Here is a 6,000-nt window from a genome sequence, read left to right as displayed (position 1 = left end):
GGACGGGAGGCAAGTCCATTTACCGAAAACCTCTCCTTCCAAGAGCTCTTCCACCTGTGCAGTTTGATGCGGTCACGCATTGCTATCCATATGGAAACCGGCCAAGTGCGAGCAGAACTTGTGCTCTAAGAGTGCCGTACAAACTTTATTATGAATATAGGCAGTAATAATAATTTCGTTTGGTTCAATGGTCTGGTGCAAGTCTTTCTATTTGACGCCACTGAGGTGACCCGTGTGTCCGTAACCTACGCTAGCAATCCAAACGGGGGAAAGGGACCGCTCATTTTAGCGTGCAATAAGCAGTTTGAGTATTTCATTGCAGTCCATCCAAGTTGCTTATACAATTTTCTTTCACTACTGTTTCTAAACATTTACCCCACAACAAGCATTCTGAATTGATTAAACCATAGATTTAGATGCTAAAACATGTATAACAAATACAGACCATATGCGATATTTAATCTTAAAACAGAACCAACTTTTTTACATCTTACTGGTACCGGTACTTCATAAAATTCAGCTTTTTCTGTTCTTTAGACGTAACATGTTTCAGAATGGGATGTATAATATATTAAATTCATACCACCTATTATTTGAGATATTTAATGAGAATTTTAGCGCCATGTTTCATACTACTTCCAATGTATCTAACCTATTTTATAACACCGTGGTCTGAATAATTCAGCTTTGGTTTAAATACTTTCAAATACAGAGCTTTGAAGCCAGAGGGAGCGAACGGAACCTCAAAATTCAAGGATATAGGCGGTCATGACCGTTTCCTGTTTGTATCAATTTCAAGATGTTTTGTTTCTGCCGATAACTGTGTGTCTTTCATAGCTGCCATTGTCTTGATCTTCCACACAATTGCATTCTCTGATACTTTTTACTCTCCCATACCTTCGAGGCAAATTAACTGTAAATCTAACATATTTAGGGATATTATAATTTTAACTTCGATCATCAGACCCAGAAGAGTAGGTCAGAATTTTGATTTCAGAACAATTTTCTCCTCCATCCTGGTTCGTCCTACTTCTCTGCAAGAGCAACAGCTCTGAATGGCAATGAGATATCGTTCGTCGTACGGTACCTCATTATCTCCAGTTCTCCATCAGGTGGAATGAAGCTGATGCAATGTTCCGTTTCAGATTCTGATTACTTCACACACTAATTAAACCTGACGACCTTCTGTGACAACTACAGGCTTTCCCCAACGTGCTGGGTCGTCACCACTTGCAGTCAGACCTTTTCCTTTGGCCTCCGTGACAATTTTATTGTTGATACTACATTTACATTCTGGCATACCTAACAGGTCAGATTTCATGAGTACTTTGCCAGCAACTTGTACAAACACTACCAGATCTTGTGATGACATCAAAAGAATAACTTGTTAACCCACATCTAGGAACAGTTCATTCCTTCTATATATTATACCATCTCGGCACCTTCCAATCTGCCAAGTAATTTATCTCTGCTTGTTCTTCCTTAGCCTGAGGTTTTACTCCTTATTGTGTAATGAATGTTTTCAGAACACCAGCATATGACGATAATCGGAGTCCAAGATTTCTTAAAGTTATTCATAAATGAGCAAAATGTTGTTCTCAATATTTTCGTTTGTAATATTTCCAAAATGTAACTTCATAACATCTGTTATCTTCAAGAGAAATTAGAACACCATAGAATCATTCACATTCTCACATTCTGCTTTCTTACAAGTGCAACAGATGCTTTTGCTCGCTTAATGCGAAAGAACGATATTCTTGAGCACTATATTGGTCACCGGTGATCTGACTTGATTCCTGATATGTATAAAACTGAGGGGGAAACCACTGACAGCATGTCGTCCAACGTCATTCTATAAACTCTACAGATCTGTACCTCACCTTTATGGTTATACACAAATATCCCACCAATGTGTGGGCAGAGATACCAGCTTCATCGCTCTAAAAATGCAGTCTGACCGCCTTGCGTTACTACTCCATCGCTATTCAAATATGGTGCCCCCCCCCCCCCCCCCCAACCCAATCGCCAGGTCAGACATATACAGGGTGTTACAAAAAGGTACGGCCAAACTTTCAGGAAACATTCCTCACACACAAATAAAGAAAAGATATTATGTGGACATGTGTCCGGAAACGCTTAATTTCCATGTTAGAGCTCATTTTAGTTTCGTCAGTATGTACAGTACTTCCCCGATTCACCGCCAGTTGGCCCAATTGAAGGAAGGTAATGTTGGCTTCGGTGCTTGTGTTGACATGCGACTCATTGCTCTATAGTACTAGCATCAAGCACATCAGTACGTAGCATCAACAGGTTAGTGTTCATCACGAACGTGGTTTTGCAGTCAGTGCAATGTTTACAACTGCGGGGTTGGCAGATGCCCATTTGACGTGTGGATTAGCACGGGGCAATAGCCGTGGCGCCGTACGTTTGTATCGAGACAGATTTCCAGAACGCAGGTGTCCCGACAGGAAGACGTTCGAAGCAATTGATCGGCGTCTTAGGGAGCACGGAACATTCCAGCCTATGACTCGCGTCTGGGGAAGACCTAGAACGACGAGGATACCTGCAATGGACGAGGCAATTCTTCGTGCAGTTGACGATAACCCTAATGTAAGCGTCAGTGAAGTTGCTGCTGTACAAGGTAACGTTGACCACGTCACTGTATGGAGAGTGCTACGGGAGAACCAGTTGCTTCCGTACCATGTACAGCGTGTGCAGGCACTATCAGCAGCTGATTGGCCTCCACGGGTACACTTCTGCGAATGGTTTGTAACAACACCAACGCTATTCTATTGTACCTATAATAATTTTTTCTTCGGATTTTCGATAAATTAGTGTAAGCGATGTTCTGATTTCATTTCTTTTTTCTTTTCATGTCATTATGTTAAAGAAACTGTAAACAATTTTCGATGTGAAAATTAATATTTATGTCAAATTTCAAGCAATGTTATAACAAAATGGAAATGTAAGAAATGTTGAAACTGTTGTAAGATGTTAAAGTTGTACTTGTGCATCTGGTCCATACGTAGGCAATGTACTGTATTAGGATATGTGGAATGCAAAACCTTCGGGGAATACCCTGTCTGTAGGGGAGCGGTAAAAGGTGAATGGCAGGCGAGCGCGGGAAAATGCACACGGGCGCGGCACGGCATAACGGGCTCAGCATCAGTAGTAGTCGGAGTTGGGCATCGGTCTGAGAAACACGTTTCGGATCGAGGAGGCTATCCTGGAAAACGTGATTTCGTTGAGCCTCGGATGAGCCGTTTCCGACGACTATACAGCTCGGCAATAGTCCATAGGCACTAAATGGGAAAGTATTGCGACGCTATGAAGAAGTAAAGTGCCGATAATTCAAGAGCCATTGCCGTGATTGTATGTGTGCTCCGCGCCTCGCCATCTCGCCGCCTGCCGACCGCCGCATCGATACGAACAGGTTGAATCTTTTAGTACTGTATTCGTGTGGACCAGTGTTACTTTTGTTCCTGACTGTTCAATAACAAGTTAACTTTTACCATAACTGTTCTATCATTTAATTTTCCTCATCACAAACCTAGACAGGGTCCTTTCCACATGTTGTGCAACTCGAGTGTCCCGAGCGGAAGATTTAAAGTTTATGTTGATAATAATTACCTGCAGACCTATCTGAGTTAGAATGATGTTTAAGGAACTTTGTTGTTAATGAAATAATAACTTAGGTCTGACAAAGTTTGAAGATAATGTTGAAATTGGTTTGGTAATGAAGTTCAATTAATTTGAGACAAAAATAATGGTAGTTAAATGAGCAGAAAATAAGACAAAAAGAATAGTAACTCATATATTGGAAATCTTGAGTACTTAACTATTTAGGTAATCAAAAATTTCAGTACAGTGATCATAACAGTTTCAGCCCCCCCCCCTTTTCTTTTCTATTCATTTGAATTCTGAAGTGTACTGAACTGATTTGACCAGCAAAGTTAAAGTCAATATAAAACTTAAATTTATCAATGTTTTACCTTTTTAAAATTGACATTGTATGTGTGTTTCTAAAGTGCTGTTTCTAGGGTAACCTATACCCGATTTCACTCAGATCAATAGACAATACGAATTTTGTAGTAAACATTATAGTGTATTGTTGCGTATTTATAGCTTGTCCATATTAGTACAGAAAGTGAAAATATTAGTTCAGTAGATTTTCTGGTTCTAAAACTTACCATATAATGCAGTGTTACTACGTGTTGTTGTGCTTGAACGTAATCCCTCTTGTACAGGGAAAAAACTCAGTTAATGCCTAATTAGGCTGGAGACCGTATTATTAACAATTGGTAGCATCTGCTGTGTTGTTTCTTGTCCGTTCTAATGTGTAGTTGCACTTTAGGCTTGCTTGACGTGTCATTGTATTTACTGAGTGAGTGTAAGTCTGATTTTGCCTCCATTCAGGTACACGCGGTCAACATATTTACCAAAATCCTTTCTTATAAGGTGAGGCCCGTCAACTTACTATAGTACAGGCTTTATAAAGTTAACGTACGCAAGAGCGTAGTCGTTACAGGTTCATCCAACAACGTGTCAATCCTCATTTCAGTGCAAATGTTCTCTTTACGGATGAGGCTTCATTCCAACGTGATCAAATTGTAAATTTTCACAATCAACATGTGTGGGCTGACGAGAATCCGCACGCAATTGTGCAATCACGTCATCAACGCAGATTTTCTGTGAACGTTTGGGCAGCCATTGTTGGTGATGTCTTGACTGGGCTCCATATTCTTCCACCTACGGTCAATGGAGCACGTTATCATGATTTCATACGGGATACTCCACCTCATGATTTCATACGGGATACTCTACCTGTGCTGCTAGAACATGTGCCTCTACAAGTACGACACAACATGTGGTTCATGCACGATGGAGCTCCTGCACATTTCAGTCGAAGTGTTCGTACGCTTCTCAACAACAGATTCGGTGAGCGATGGATTGTTAGAGGCGGACAAATTCCATGGCCTCCACGCTCTCCTGACCTCAACCCTCTTGACTTTCATTTATGGGGGCATTTGAAAGCTCTTGTCTACGCAACCCCGGTACCAAATGTAGAGACTCTTTGTGCTCGTATTGTGGACGGCTTTGATACAATACGCCATTCTCCAGGGCAGCATCAGCGCATCAGGGATTCCATGCGACGGAGGGTGGATGCATGTATCCTCGCTAACGGAGGACATTTTGAACCTTTCCTGTAACAAAGTGTTTGAAGTCACACTGGTACGTTCTGTTGCTGTATGTTTCTATTCCATGATTAATGTGATTTGAAGAGAAGTAATAAAATGAGCTGCAACATGGAAAGTAAGCGTTTCCGGACGCATGTCCACATAACATATTTTCTTTCTTTGTGTGTGAGGAATGTTTCATGAAAGTTTGGCCGTACCTTTTTGTAACACCCTGTATAGTGTTAGTTCATCTATAGGTTTTGATTCACTGAGTTTCCGAGTTTTAAAATACACTGACAGAAAAAAATCGTAACACCAAAATGTAATTAAGGTAGAGTATTTGTAACCGCGAGATAAGACACTGCAAGTGTGAAATGATGTTACATTAGTAACCAGTGTAAGAACCAGAATGTCGAATGCAAACATGGAAAAGGGCATGCATTGTGTTGTACAGGTGCTGGATATCAATTTGTGAGATAGAGGTCCATGCCTGTTGCACTCGGTCTGGCAGTACAGGGGCAGTTAATCCTGTTTGTGGATGGTGCTGGAGTTTTCGTCCGATGACGTCCCATATGCGCTCGACTGGAGACGGATCTGCTAATCGAGCAGGCCAAGGCTGCTGGTATGTGGGCGGGCGTTATCCGTTGGAAAGCAAAAAAAAAAAAAAAAAAATTGGTTCAAATGGCTCTGAGCACTATGGGACTTAACATCTGTGGTCATCAGTCCCCTAGAACTTAGAACTACTTAAACCTAACTAACCTAAAGACGTCACACACATCCATGCCCGAGGCAGGATTCGAACCTGCGACCGTTGGAAAGCACC

General features: G+C 41.3%; 1 pseudogene; it reads right to left on the bottom strand.

The window, feature by feature from the left end:
• Positions 1-589: 589 nt before the first annotated feature.
• Positions 590-6,000, bottom strand: part of LOC124556203 — a 58,155-nt pseudogene continuing 52,744 nt past the window's right edge.

The sequence above is a fragment of the Schistocerca americana genome, chromosome X (genome assembly GCF_021461395.2).
Source record: "Schistocerca americana isolate TAMUIC-IGC-003095 chromosome X, iqSchAmer2.1, whole genome shotgun sequence".
Taxonomy (NCBI): domain Eukaryota; kingdom Metazoa; phylum Arthropoda; class Insecta; order Orthoptera; family Acrididae; genus Schistocerca; species Schistocerca americana.
This window is presented reverse-complemented; position numbering and strand designations above follow the sequence as displayed.